Genomic DNA, 16,336 nt, shown 5'->3' with positions numbered 1-16,336 from the left:
ATTCTTGAATTCTAAATGTGACAGAAGTTTACACAGGCTTTAAAATAACTAAAAAGAGCATTACTCACAGTACTGCAAATATTAGTCTACCCAAAAATGCTCCTGCTATTGCTGAGGATCAACAGTGAAAACCGAAGTGCAGTTTTCAGAAAAAGCCATGCTTCTCAATGACTAAATAAGCTGTTGGATGAAAACTACATTTTGTAGTTGTGATTATAAATTGGGGTCCTAACTGTTTAAATAAAAACTTCCCATCCAAATTTGACTGTGTGTGGACATGCCATGCCCATTTTTGTTAAAAACCTGAAAATTGAGATTTTAGGGTGGTGGTATGAGTACGGGGGGGGGGGGGGAGGCATGTTCGGCTGTATATTTTACTGATTTAGGGGGTTCTTTGCCTGATGAACATAACTTCTGTAAGGCTCTGCATAAAATGTTGTTACTATACAACAGCCTTTCTCAACCTTTTCAACACAGAGGAACCTTTGAAATAGTTCGTCGGTCTCGGGGAACCCCTGCTAAAAATGATAAATCTATAACTCATGATACAGTAGTGTGATGGTCAGTGAGAGGAATGGTCCTTACACTTGCGGTCATTGGGAAGAGTTACCTCTTTACAGATAGCTAAAAAGATCAGTGGTGTCAGTGGGAATGTATCTGAGAGGCAGAAATTGCCCAATGCTGAAGGAACCCCTAGCAACCTTTGGAGGAACCCTAGGGTTCCACAAAACTCTGGTTGAGAACCACTGCTCTACACGTATGGATGGAACATAAGGGACATTCTTTTTAGAGGCCTCAGTATAGTTATTCAAATTAGATATTTAGAATTGTTTTTCCTAGATTTATCAATATACACATGTAAAAGTGAGGGCAGCTTTAGTCTAGCGACAGATTTTACAGACTTTTCCACAGCTAACGAGCATTAAATTGATTCCTATGCAATTTCCTGTATAGTCTCCATAGTTTGAACTAATGGGGCAAAAGAGATGCATTTTGATCCAGCTGGCAGCTGAAACAGCTGGCAATAGAGCTATTCTGACAAGCACTGTGAAATTAGTGTATCATTTAAACTGTTAACAGATGGAAATTATCACTAGCTCTCCGCAAGTTACAGTCTTTTGGAGAAATAAAAGAGTAAATCTGTGTCGCGTAGGTAATAATAATGTTTTAATAATACACTGACCAATTTCTAAACAAAACAAGATGGTAATAGTAGGAAAAGCCACTGCAGGTGAATTACTATAGGGAGGCTACAATGTTTAAAGTGTTACTAAACCCAGGACCCTGCATTCACTATATCTGGTCTCTCACAGAACATATAAACGGCTAAATATCTTTTCTGATCAGCAGTTAGAGCAGTCTTGTGACTTCTATCAGTGCCCAGCCAAGCACTGGTTAAAGTTTGTGGGAGGAGTTTTCTGACTGACCTATGAGACCGCAAGAACCCTGACCCTCTGTCTGGACAGTGCCGATTGGTCCTTTGATGATTACATGCACCCTCCCTAGACAAAAAAAAAAAAAAAAAAAGCTCCATAGACTGTGTGTTCAGGAAATTATTAGGAGTCAGTAGAAGGAGGGGAGGATCAGAGAAGTCAGGATCAAACAGCCTTTTTACACAATGCAGAGGATTAACCCCTAAGGTTCCACAGTGAGTATAACAAGCATGCTTTACTGCACATACAGACTGATTTTACTATTGTGGATTTAGTAACACACAGCCAAATCTGGGGGAACAACAGTGTAGGCAAATAAAACTCTGTTGTTTAGTTATACCTAAGAAGGTCTGCAATGGTAAAACAACAATGTGATCATTCAAATAAAGTGAAAAAAAGTGATGCGCACTACACAGCTCTTTGCCAGCACCCACACTACACTAGTGTGCATGGCAAAACACTGTTTTACCATGCAGGCCAGTATGAACATATACAGAGACTCTTTACCACGTAATCAGCCGTGTCCGATCACGGCTGATCACGATGTAAACAGGAAGAGCTGTTGATCGGCTTTTCCTCACTCGCGTCTGTCAGACGGGAGTAGAGGAGAGCCGATTGGCTGCTTCTCTGACAGGGGGGGTCTGTGCTGATTCATTATCATTGCAGCCCCCCCCCCCCCCGAGGATGCCCACACTGAACCACCAGGGATGCCACCACTAGTCACCACCAGGTATGCCACCCTAGACCACCATGGATGCCAATCAGTGCCCACAATGGATGCCAGTTCCCACAATCCCAGGGCATCACTAATTGGCAGGCATTGTTTGGCACTGATTGGCATACATTAGTACTATCCATTAGTGTACATCAATGCCACTTAATAGTGCCCATCCATACCCATCCATGCCACCTATCAGTGCCCATCCGTGCTGCCTTTCAATGCCTATCAGTGCCACCTATGTGTATCGATCAGTGTTGCATATCTATGCCACCTATCAGTGCCCATCAGTGCTGCCTATCAGTGCTCATCAGCACCACCTCTTTTTTATTTGTATAGCAGAAAATAAAAATCCCATAGGATCCCACCAAAAGAAAGCTCTATTTGTGGAAACAAAATGATAAAATTGTAGTTTGGGTACAATGTAGTATTACCGCGCAATTGTCATTAAAAATGTGTCAGCGCTGAAAGCTGAAAATTGGTCTGGGCAGGAAGGTGTATAAGTGCCCTGTATTGAAGTGGTTAAAGAGCTTGAATAAAGATGATCATGAACTACATTAAAGTTTCACAATTTATTGAATACAAATATTAAAAAACATTTTATATTAGACTACACAATCTGTACATAGTCTTTTTGTGGTTACTTCCATACTAATATAGCAGTGATAATTCCCAACATGTTTCGCCCTTGAGGGCTTCTTCTGGAGGATATACAGCATCTATTGAGCTGGAAGCCTATACTTTGCTGTGTGGGGAGGAAAGAGACGAAGTCCACAGCAGTGTCCAAACGTAGACCTATAAGTGACCACAGGATATAGAAGTACCATAAGGCCGCGTACACACGGGCGGATTGTCTGGCCAACTAAGTTCGTCAGACAATCCGACAGACAGTCCGTCCTACTTTTGAATGAACGGACTTGACCACACACGATGAACAGACAGTCCGCTGAAATCTTGCGCGATGACGTGTACAGCACGTACGACGGGACTAGAAATACGACGTCCAATACACTGCAATGCAACCTTCGGCCGTGTAAATCCTTTCTGAGCATGCGCCATACTTAGTCCGTCCAACTTGCCTACTCACGAGCGGACTGTCCGCTGAAACCAAGTTTGGACGGACTGTATTACGGAAATTCCGAAAGACTTAGTCCGCCAGACTGTCCGCTGAAAAAGTCCGCTGAAGCCCACACACGAGCGGATTGTCCACTGAAACACGTTTCAGCGGACTAAGTTGGCCAGACAATCCGCCCGTGTGTACGCAGCCTTAGAATGTGATATTCAAAAAAAAAAAATGCCACAATGGGGCACCTGCACAACAAGTGGGGGCGGGGTCACAGCCAGCTTTGTATAGGCCATCATCTAACTGTCTCCTATCTGGAATGCAGGCTGCCCACATGGCTTTGGTAAAGAATAACTACTAGCCGCCTACCATGGTGCAATATGGGACTAGTAGTTCTAACATTCACAGATTTCTGTGAATGAATGATGTGGCTGTGCAAGCGCAGCCATAAACGCTACACTGATTTTAAATGTGACAGCGGAGGCGGAAAGAAGAACTCCCACCCACTATCATGAAGGGGGACCAGGAGAGGGGTGATTTAGGACCCCCTAAATATGGATGTAACATGCTCCAGAAGGTTAATGTAGTCTTTAAACTAAAAAGAGATAACATTTCAAATATACCTCCAGCAGAAAAAATTATTTGATGTTTTATAGTAGCACACAAAAGCCACACAATATACATTTTATTGTTTAAAATTTACGAAGCTTACGTCCTTAGAACAGTCTGCAGTAAAATTTCCTGTCTGTTCTGCTCACTTAAAAAGCCGCAAGTATTTTATTTTAGCAAGTATTTCCCTTCTGACAGCAGACTTATTCTCCAGTTATTTATACTAATGTAAGCTTCAGCTGGCAACAGAAGTTTGCAATAATCGGGCTAACCACAGGCCTGGAGGAAGTATGCATTTTACGTGTAGGTCTACATGCACAAGCTATGATGTCACTCAGTAACCACAGTCATTCACAGGGTGTATTAACTCACCAAAAAAAAAATATATATTATATTATATTATATATATATATATATATATATATATATATATATATATATATAGCTGTATTTGATTTTTTTAAAAACAATAAATGATGCCCATACATACATCTTAACCCTTCATTAGCAAACATGTTGTACTAGGGACTGCTCATGCTCTTCAGAGCTCTCCACCAGCTTACGTTCCAATCAGAGTGCTGTTAGTTGCCCCCAAGGAATAGTGGTCCAGTACAGGGCAAGTATGGTTGCCACACGACTGGTATTTTAGCATCTTAGCTAGTAAACATATGGCTAGATACTTTGACTTGCCATGCATTTGGATTCATGGGAGTTTGTTGGGTATACAGTAAAGGTGTTATAGTTACTTCTCAAGGTTGTTACTTTAGCACTTTTTATTGTACCCTCAGCCAATTCAAATTTTTTCTAGTCAATATAGAATAAATTACTGTTTAACTGTATGTTTAGTGAAATTAAACATGGAAGAGTGCCTACAAAAATAAGAAAAAAATCTGGGGGTGTTGCCCATAGCAGCATTTCAACTTATAGATTTATTTAAATGTATATAGATTTAACAAAGAAGAGGTTGTTCTTCGGTAGAGAGGATCTGGGTACAGGATACACAAGAGGCCAAGTTTACCTTGGTGGGAGGAGGGGGTTAGTGTTAGAATTATAGGTAGTTAAAGGACATTAGGGCCTGTGTTGACGAGCTTCACAGGGCCAATGTTGGATGCCTTTGACATCAGTTTGAGATGTTACTGCCATTGTTCAAAATGTATTGCAGCTGCAGCTGAAATGCAACGGCCCTTCTTTCAGCTATTTTTGTGTTTCTGTAGATTTGTATAGGTTTATAAGTAGTTCTAAAGCAAACAAAAGTCCATAGCTGGCCTTTTCGGGTATGGCCTTGCTCTCTGAAAACTACAAGCACGTATCTTTTCAGGTATTGAACTCTAATATGAAGTATGAACATATTACTGCATGAACCAGTAATATCTCATTCACACGAGGGGATTACCTGTGTGCCATGTGTAGGGCTATGTTTTGCCAGCACAGGGATGCATAGGTTTTCTCTGCATCCCTGTGCTGACATTCTAATTGTTGTCTATTGGAATGCAGTGGCTGCCTGGACACAGCTATTGCCTCCAATATGACATATGTGCAGGAGTGAAGTGGGGGACACTCATTCCTACCCACACAGATTTTATATTGGGACACAGCCACGGTGTCCATTCAGCCACTGCATTCCAAAAGACAAGAATGGGACCATTGGCACAGGGATGCACAGAATACCTGCCAATCCCATGCCAGCAAAACACAGCCCTGCATGGAGCACACATGTAATCGCCCCTTGAAAATGAGACCTTAAAAAACAACAAAAATGAATTTCCACTTGCCTTCCCTTCAATGTACATACAGCATATAAGGTCCATTCTACTTACTGCACCTACCAAATTAAGGCAGTTACAGAATACAGAATAAAATATATAAACATTTTTCCAAACATGTGGAATTAGACCAAAAAAAGTACAAATAATCTACAGTCTCAATATGATACTTCTGTCTACTGTAATATGTATATGTCTGCTTAGTCATCCAGCATGTTAACATACCAACTTTAACAAAAATAGTCTGTTCTACAGCCTAAAGAGTCTAGTTGGAGTTTATTGAGGTTTTTAAGACCACAACTAGGTTAGTACACATAAGGGATTTCTGGATATGCTCTTTAATCAAGGTAGTCAGAGCATGAAAAGAGTTTGATGTGTGTCACTCCTTAATTATACTGCATAACATAGCCATCATTCAAATCTAAGAGTCGATTCTTCTCATCATAGACTATATTATGGAGGCACCCACAGGCAACAGTTGATTAGATTTTTCAAACTCCAAAAAACACAAATACCTAACTGAAATGCTGAGTCATTTAAAAATAAATGAAAAATAAGACTATATAATCATTAATTTAATTTGCATGCATTATTAATGTATATGTTTATTAATTTACTAAAGATAATAGCATTAATATATGCTTTTGTGTTATATTATTAACCTCTGCAGTAATTACTATGTAAACTTTAGTTAATTTTAATGGGGTACCTTTTAGGAAGAAAAGGAAAATGAAGCAGTTTACGGTATAAATAAAACATGATTCCTAAATCCACATTTAATGTGAAAATAAAAATTCCACAGCTATTTATTCATATTTAGTATTGAACATTTCTAAAAATGTTAGAACATAAAATAAGAAAAAGCATTCAAGTAACTCATACATCTTAGTGGCTTGACCCTTTTATGCACCTAGTCTTGTGGTATATATCGGAGATCCAAGCTGCTTTATTAATTTAGCAATATTAAATGTTAAGGTCAATCAATACTTGATATATAGCAACAGAACATTGAATAGTCTGGATTAATTTAACTCTCAGGGCATACAGTCAGTGTATGACCACCTCCTTTATCCTCCATATGATCCTACAAGTTTGCCTGGAACACACACTTAGACCGAGCAGCTGTGTCCTCCGGGACACTGTATTATATTAGCCATAGATATTGGATAACAGCCAGCAATTTCCAACTGACAAATGGTTGCTTTGTAGTAAAGGATCATCCCAACAGCAAACATGCTTGTGTTGCCCAACTGTTACTTTTCATGAGAGCTTGGATTCCAGTTAGCAGTCTTTTTTATTATCAGCAGTAATCCTTGTGTTGCCCAAATGGTAACCCTTGCTTGTATTGGAGGAATATCAAAGTTTCATTTAAGAAGGGATTTTGGTTATAAAACTTTAACTTAGTTTTTATGTATTATCCATAGAGCCATAGGTCCATACAGTATATTCATAACTATGATCACTTCACAGAGCATTTGAATGCACACACTTCTTTCTGTACATGTATTGCACGTGTGTGGGCATTGGTGCACCCTCCTGTGGATGCATGCATACTAGGAATTTTGAAAAAAAACAGCTAGTTTAGATGTATGCCTTACTAAAAAAATATACAGTCAATTGGGTAGTAGGTCTTTATCATGTGTGTGGAGTTTTGGGGGGGGGGGGGGGGGGCATCTTATTTAGAAAAGAGGAAGAGATCTTTAGTAAGACACTGAATTCTCTCCAGTAGCACCCACACCTGCATCAGATAGATTTCATATGCTCCCAGGCCACATGCCAGACAGTGCACCATCTAAAAATGTTTTCTTCCAACATCAATTGACAGGACCTCATAAGGCAATGGGCTTATCACCAGCAATCAACTAGCCAACACACTCTCTAGGTCTGAATGAGGGAAACCAACAATTACCAACACAAAAGGTCATCTGATCTTCTTGACTCAATTCAGACTTGTTTTTTTTATATCTCAAGAAAACTCTTTTCTTCTGTCACTGTCAACCCCTTTACCCTAAGTTACACAAGCCAGCCAGGTTCTTTCTATGGTACAAATTGGTAACCAGGATCCACACACTTTATTTCTTAAACAATGTAAACAACTTACTGCAAAGTTATTTCTCAATAGGCAAACATGGCATTTTGTTAGTTTTGCACAGTACCATGTTTGCCACAACTCCTAACAGGTACACCTACAGAAGTTTATTTACAGCATTAGATAACGACAGGCTCATGCTCTCATTCTCCTCATATCAGGGCCTCCCATCATCTCCTTCCCATTTCGCTGAGATCCCCCAGGTGGGGGGGGGGGGGGGGGGAACAGGTTACCCAGTCTGTTTTCCTTCAGGAAAGGGGACTCACTTATTGGTTACTTGAAGAGGCCTGCAGTCCAGAGACATGTTATAGAGATTACAACAGAAAATGTGGCAATCCAACAGCTACACCAGTCTAATGGATAAGTTATAAATCATATGTCAGGATTCTCCAAGAATCATAATAAAACATACCACATTCCAATGTATTCCTTTCATCTCCAAATATTTCTCAGAACTGTAATGTACTATATATTTGGTTATATAAGCAAAAAAGATTCAACCCACCCACAACATATATTTCACTTTATAATGATGTGCTGAAACAACATCCCAAATATCTTGAGGCTATTGCATATATGGGAAATGCTCTATTGGAAGTGAACTTCCTCCTGTTGCAGCAGAAAAGGGGAGACTCTAGGGAGCCAGAATCTTAAACCTCAAGGTGCTCACTTTTAAAGGGGAAGATATACAGAGCTGGTAAAAAGTTCACTTCTGGCTGGGTTAATATGAGAACTAATCATTTAATAGACCAAAACTGAACATTTAATTTTTATGCAAAAAAGTAGCAACTGGCATTCATATAGTGTGGCTTGTCAAAATATCCCATCTACCCCCCCCCCCCCCCCCCCAAGCAGAGGCTCCAATGACATTGGACTGCAGCTTCACTTCATAAATATTACTTAAGTATGAAAAGATGTCACTATAGTCAGCGCCAGCTAGTGTCTTCTCTTTTCCACGAGGAATGTGCGCACTTTGGGTAATAAAGGGAGGCTGGCACTGATTTCAGTGGAGTTGAGTGCCTTGAAATGTTTTCCTACTTATGGAGTATTTCATTTCCAAAATAACCAGAAAAAACCCAGCAGATCAGTAATGTATCATTTCAATAATAATCTTTAGGAGCTGCACATGTGCATTCAATATAAAAGGAATTTCTGTTGCAAATTGAGGCCCTCTAATAAGGCAACGCAATGGACGATTTTCCACCATTACCCCTTAGTAGGGGTCAGACTGGAAAATCTCCTCCCCATTGTCAGGCTCGTCTGCAGGATATGGAAAACAGGCATATTATGTGTGTGGTTTGTGTGAACAATTCATTAACAGCTCAGACTCTTCATATTGCTCTCATTAATGGTCTTGCTGGGAGATGTATTGGAACATTTTTTTTATTTGACTATTGAGATGCATTCAAAAGGACACCAAACAATAATGAAAGTTTTAAAAAAAACTATACAGTCACAATGACATCAGTAGGGATACTGAGAAGTGTAGCCACAATGAGCAATCAGATAGAAATGTACTTTTCAGCAAAATATTCTGTTAATTTTTTGCCTAAATCAGTATTTTGTACTGGAAGTGCTTTATTGTATTCTTAAAACACTTTTTTCATTCATTTTTATGTATCTGTACTGTTGATCTCCTCCAGCCTCTTTCAGCCACTTCCTGTCTGCATAAACTCCCTCCATCATCGACTGCACATTGTTGCTCTGGAGCAACTTCCAGATAGGGGCAATTGTGTTCTCTGCCTGTTCCATGTGTGTTGCTTGGACACTTGAGGTTGCTTTGGCATTTAGGGGTTGATTTACTAAAGGCAAAAAGACTGCACTTTGCAAAGATCAGTTGCACTCTGCAAGAGCATGAAGGATTGAAAAGTGTAAAAACTCTCAAAAATTGCAAACTTTGTGGGCATAACATGAGGCAGTAAATTATAAAAAAAAAAAAAGTATTTATTACAATAATTTAAAAGCACATACAATACCACACAAACACCCTTTACTTGGCAAGGTCAACAGATAACCAATAGCGCAAAAACGTGGAGGCATGGATCCTTGTAAAGTTATAGAAGATCCATAATTCACATGGAAAGGATGTACAAGTATCAACGAATTAGGTCCATGGTCTCCTCCATGCTAGCTTGTCAACACGTTTCACAACATAAATTGCTTCTTCGGGACATACTGGGTAGGTGCTCCTTGACCTTGAAAACCAGTTATGGGATGACAACACACAACAGACTGGGAGCCGATTTAATCCACCCACAATTCAGAGTATTCAAGGCATAGAATTCTCCTATGATGCACCTCAATAAGAGTGAAATAGAATAGATCACTATAAGAAAGATATCAAGGGTAGACGAGTCAAGGAGATGATTTTACTTGTAATTATCGTAAATAGTCTTAGCACATTTCAGGCATGAAGTTAACCCTTTTATATAAATCAGACAAAAATGGCCAATCAGGAGAGGCCTTCTATTATTATGTGGGATAACCCTTGTCTGAGGGCTCAATAGTGGAGCCAAGCCCAACCTTGGTAGGGTAACAGGTACCCAGGAGTAACTCGGAAAGCAGGTATCCCTGCCAGGTCAATGGGGGCCTCCCTTTTTATTCTGCAAGCACAGTTGCTCCAGAGCTTGGGAAATGAGCAGAAGCTTTGCTGACTTCCAACATCCAATCCTGCGCAAGCAAAAATGTTTTTTTGAATTTTCCTTGCATACAATTGGGTATTCTTTGTAAAGTGAAGCTAACTCATTTACTAAGCTCTGGAGCAACTGCACTTTCCAAAGTGCACAGTCTATTAGCCTTCAGTAAATCAACCCCTTGTAGTCTCTACCAGGATTGTATGTGATGAGGTAATGCAGGAGCACAAAAAGTAGACAGTTGTCACTCCAAATCAGGAATTGTCCAAACAGCCACCGTCAAGGCAGGATTACCTAAAAACATTTTAACAAAATAAGAATGCTGAATCTTTATAAAGATTCAAACATTTAAATGACCTTGTTAAAGCTTATCCAGCATTGCAATGATTGGGTAAAGATTTAGGTTAAAGCCTAATTCCAGGCAAAACTTTAGCTTTGGGTAGAGTGGGAAGAGGTAGAACTTCGTCAACCATTTGCAAGACATTTCATTACTTCCTGTGCATTTGACAGGTATCAGACAGAACAGGAAGTGAATGGAAATCTCACCAACTGGGACGACAACAATAAAACCAGATATTTTAGTACTGTTCCCTCTATCGTCATTGAGAAAATTTCCTGACACTTCCTGTTCAAGTGAGGAGTGACAAACAGGAAAGTGGATGTAAGCTTCTCAACAGGAACTCAGGTAGTATTAAACACCTACAAGAGGCTTTAAAATTCATTTTCTCACTCCAACGCTGAAAAAAAAAAAAAAAAAAAAAAAAAAACTTTCTTGGCTGGAATCAGGCTTAACTTTCTTCCTAAATTTGCCTTTCCATTGAGCCAGCAGTTTATACTTTTTCATTTCACTCTTCTGCTCCACACTAGGGATGAGCCGAACACCCCCCGGTTCGGTTCGCACCAGAACTTGCGAACGACCCCCGCGTTCGAAACGAACGTTAGAACCCCATTGAAGTCTATGGGACTCGAACGTTCGAAATGGAAAGTGCTAATTTTAACGGCTAATATGCAAGATACTGTCCTAAAAAGGGTTTGGGGACCTGCCTCCTGCCTCAGGGGACATGGGTCACTGCAAAAAAAAGTTTTAAAAACTGCCGTTTTGGCGGGAGCACTGATTTTAATGACGAATAAAGTGAAAAAAAAAGGTGAAATATTCCTTTAAATATGGTGCCTGGGGGTGTCTGTAGTATGCCTGCGAAGTGCCACGTGTTTCCCGTGTTTGGAACAGTCCCTGCACAAAATGACATTAAACGGAAATAACACCATTTAAAACTGCTTGCAGTTTTAAAGCGGAGGTCCACCCTAAAATGGACCTCCGCTCATCGGAATCCCCCCCCCTCCGGCGCCACAATCGGCACCTTTCAGGGGGGAGGGGGTGCAGTTACCTGGATAATCCAGGTAACTGCACCCACTTCCGGGCTAGCTCTCTGCGGAAAGGGGCGTACGTTACGCCCCTTTCCGCAAGCGCCCGCCCCCTTCAGCAAGTGCCCCGCTGCCTGCTGGGAAACACACAGCTCCCAGAGGCAGCGGGGACCGTCCGGATTGCGCCGCGCGGCTCGCGCATGCGCAGTAGGGAACCGGGAAATGAAGCCGAAAGGCTCCATTTCCTGATTCCCATACCCAAGATGGCGGCGGCAGGACCTGCCAGACGAGCGAGCGATCGGCTTCGGGTGCCGACATCGCGGGCGCGCTGGACAGGTAAGTGTCACTATTTAAAAGTCAGCAGCTGCAGTATTTGTAGCTGCTGGCTTTTAAAAAAAAAAAAAACGCGGAGTCCCGGTGGACTCCCGCTTTAATGTTATATCTGGTTCCTGCAATATGGTTGAAAATCATTGAGAAAAATGGCATGGGTAGCCCTCCCTGCCCATTACCAGCCTATTTGGGTCTTGTACGCATATTAAGGGGAACCCCATACCCATATTAAAAAAAAGGAAATGCGTGTGGCCCCCAGGCCCTATATACTCAGAACAGCAGTATACAGGCGGTGCAAACAAGACAGGGACTGTGTAGGTTTGTTGTGTTAAGTTGAATCTGTTTGTAATTTTCAACTGGTACATTTTTAAAGTGTAGCTCCAGTCAAACAAACTATTTTTAAGCTTTTTGGAAAACATAGGGAAGGGTTATCACCCCTGTATAATTTGTTTTGTCGTCCATCTTTTTTCATCTCACTTGCTGCTGTCTCCTTGCGTTTGCAAGTAGGAGATGTTTGTAAGTTGGATGTTTGAAAGTAGGGGCCTGCCCTATATTATAGCGGTATGTACTGGGTACCGAGCACGCAGACAGCACGCACTATCTCCTAACACTACTGACTGCAAGCTCTATTATTAACCACTTGACCACTGGGCACTTAAACACCCTTAATAACCAGACCAATTTTCAGCTTTCGGTGCCCTCACATTTTGAATGGCAATTACTCAGTCATGCAACACTGGACCTATAGGAAATGTTTGTCCTTTTTTTCACACAAATAGGAGCTTTCTTTTGGTGGTATTTAATCACCTCTCAGTTTTTTATTTTTTTTTGCTATAAAAGAAAAAAGACCGAAAATTCTGCGAAAAAATGAATTTTTCTTCGTTTCTGTTATAAAATTTAGCAGATTAGTAATTTTTTCTTCATAAATTTTGGCCAAAATTCATACTACTACATATCTTTGGTAAAAATAAGTACAAATTGGTGGATATTATTTGGTCTTTGTGAAAGTTATAGAGTCCACAAGCTATGGTGCCAATATCTGAAAATTGATCACACCTGAAGTACCGACGGCCTATTTCCTTTTTTTTTTTTTTTTTTCCACAAAATTGTCATATTATCAGGTTATTTCACACACACAGCATATGCATACCAAAAGACCCTGGAGAATACAATGGTGGTCGTTGCAAATTTTTATCTCACACGGTATTTGCACAGCAATTTTTCAAACGTGTTTTTTGGGGGGAAAAAACTGTTTTGTGCTTAAAAAACAAACAAAAAAAACAGTAAAGTTAGCCCAATGTTTGCATAAAGTGAAAGATGAAGTTATGCTGAGTAAATAGATATCAAACATGTCACTCTTAAAAATTGCACATGCCCGTGGAATGGCGCCAAACGTCGCTACTTAAAAAATCCCCATAGGCGACGCTTAAATTTTTTTTTACTGGTTACATGTTTTGAGTTGCAGAGGAGGTCTAGGACTAGAATTATTGCTCTCGCTCTAACGTTCTCGGCGATACCTCACGTGTGGTTTGAACACCGTTTTCATATGTGGGCGGGGCTTACGCATGCGTTCGCTTCTGCATGCGAGCACATGGGGACATGGGCGCTTTAATTTTTATTTTTTATTTTTTTATTGTTCATTTTACTTTATTTATTTTAGTTTGACATTTTTTTCCCCAAAAATATATTTTTGATCACTTTTATTCCTATTACAAGGAATGTAAACATCCCTTGTAATAGGAATATGGGGTGACAGGTCCTCTTTACAGTGAAATCTGGGGGTCAATATGACCCCACATCTCACCTCTAGGCTGGGAAGCCTGAAATAAAAAAAAGATTCTGGCTTTGATCGTACTGGCGAGTTGGTAGAAGCACCAGAGGGCGGTGAGGGGTGGGGGGCGTCTATGGCTGGGTATTTCAGGGTATCACCGAGTATGGCTGGGTATCTCCGAGTATGGCTGGGTATGGCAATTTATGGCAGGGTATTGCAGAGTATTGGCGGGGTATTGGCGGGGTACTACAGAGTAATAGCAGGGTACTGCAGAGTATTGGGGGGTACTCCAGAGTAATGGGGGTTACTGCAGAGTAATGGGGGTTACTGCAGAGTAATGGGGGGTACTGCAGAGTAATGGCAGGGTACTCCAGAGTAATGGCAGGGTACTGCACTGCAGAGTAATGACGGGTACTGCAGAGTAATGGGGGGTACTACAGAGTAATGGCAGGGTACTGCAGAGTAATGGCAGGGTACTGCAGAGTAATGGCAGGGTACTGCACTGCAGAGTAATGGCGGGGTACTGCAGAGTAATGGCGGGGTACTGCAGAGTAATGGCGGGGTACTGCAGAGTAATGGCGGGGTACTGCAGAGTAATGGCGGGGTACTGCAGAGTAATGGCGGGGTACTGCAGAGTAATGGCAGGGTACTGCAGAGTATGCACTGGTATTGCAGAGTATTGGCAGGGAATTGAGGGGTTAAATTCGGTGAGCAGCGATGTGGGCACTGCAGATGCAGCCCACATCGCTGCTGACACCGATCTCTTTCCCCTCCGCTGTACCGATCGGTACAGAGAGGGGAGGGAGGAACCGGCGGCATAACATGACGCCGGTTTGTTTACAAGTGATCGCTCCGTCATTTGACGGAGCGATCACGTGATAAACGGCCGCGACGAGCGGCCGTTTACCGTGATCCGTGATGTGCCGGGTCCTGTGGACCCGGCGGTCACGGATGCTCTCGAGTGCGTGCCCCAGGGGGCGCGCGAGAGCAGAATTCTGGGAGGCCGTTAATTAACGGCCTCTCAGAGTTAAACAACAGCCCTGAAGCCGTTAATCGGCAATGGGCGGTTGTTAAGTGGTTAAAGCTAGATCACAAGCTATATAGGTGAGGTGAATATAGTGGTGTATACTGCGGTCAGGGCACAGACAACAACCACTACACAGCAGCAAGATAGGAAATCAGCCAAAAACGATTGGTGTGTACTGTGTTGAAGGTACACAGAACACCCACTGCTTCAGATGCTAACACACTACACGAGGCCGCCTCAAAGGCGGCCTTATATAGTGTGGGGCGTGCACTACACAGCCTGAGCTATGATTGGCCACAGGCAGGATGCCTGTGGCCAATCATGGCTCTCCTCGCTGCTGGTGCTACGATTGGCCAAGCATGCGGGGTCACAGTGCATGCTTGGCCAATCATGAGCCAGCAATGCACTGCGCCACCGCAGTGCATTGTGGTCCACGCGCACGCCACTCGAATTTTGACGCGAACGGCCCAAACGTTCGGAATTCGCCGAACGGCCGAACAGCCAATGTTCGAGTCGAACGTACGTTCGACTCGAACACGAAGCTCATCCCTACTCCACACAACTGCTTGGAGGAAGGTTTAGTGTGATCGTGACTTACTTCCATTCAACCCATAGGATAACCCTGGTTCAACAGGACTTGAAGAAATCTGAATGAAAACTATGATGTGATATATGATGCAACACATATCGGTGCTATATAAATCCTATAAAAAAGTGGGTTACAATTGCCTTAATAATAGTGACAGCTAGGGTCCAGTGCTAAGCCCAGAAGGTAAAAGAATCTGTTCCTGGGCTTCTAAAACAGATCACACCATAGGAATGCAGTGTTGAGCTGAATTTAAACACAACACTTGTATTTATGTGAGGAGGGTAGTAATGTCATGAGTGACATCATACCACTTCCTGTTACTACAGAGGCCAGGACAGAGCAGTTCACTATTAGACATGATCTGTTGCTGTACTTAACATGTAGGGACTGCATCTGGTTCTCCACAAACCAGATTGAAACCCTCATCATAAAAAAAAAAGTGAAATAAAAGTTGTAAAAAATATTAAAACAATATATACAGTATATATAATATCTTAAAAACAAATAATAAAAAAAAAAAAATTAACTCTCCAGATGAGTCTGCAGGCCGGAACCTTGAGGTCGGATGATCTGAATGACATTTGCATTCACTGTGCAAGCATCAAATGCTCAAGTAAGTGAACGCAATGGATATTGAATTTTTAGTTTCAAACCTGTGAAAAACAATTAATACAAACAGTTTTTTTCCCCTGCATGTGTCGCATTGTAGCATTGAAAGGGGATTAAAGCTCCCCTAAAGTAAAGTGCTTACAGTCACATTGAGCTTTACCATTTTGTTGTACTAATGTGATATCATTTTATTCAGCAGACTTTGTTGATTATCTTTTGGGATAAATATATGGGGGTGCACAAATTACGTAAAACTGGCACTGGGAAAAATGACAGGAAAATGCAATTTTTTTTTTAACAATATATGTAAACAAATTTTCTTTAAAATAAGGTCATATCT

General features: G+C 41.4%; 1 protein-coding gene across 2 annotated transcripts in view; it reads right to left on the bottom strand.

The window, feature by feature from the left end:
* The window catches only part of P3H2 (prolyl 3-hydroxylase 2), a 272,890-nt gene that overhangs the window by 207,237 nt on the left and 49,317 nt on the right, over positions 1-16,336 (bottom strand). The window lies entirely within an intron of this gene.

This window comes from Lithobates pipiens, unplaced genomic scaffold (genome assembly GCF_037356315.1).
Source record: "Lithobates pipiens isolate NorthernLeopardFrog02 unplaced genomic scaffold, aLitPip1_a1.2 Scaffold_18, whole genome shotgun sequence".
Classification (NCBI taxonomy): domain Eukaryota; kingdom Metazoa; phylum Chordata; class Amphibia; order Anura; family Ranidae; genus Lithobates; species Lithobates pipiens.
This window is presented reverse-complemented; position numbering and strand designations above follow the sequence as displayed.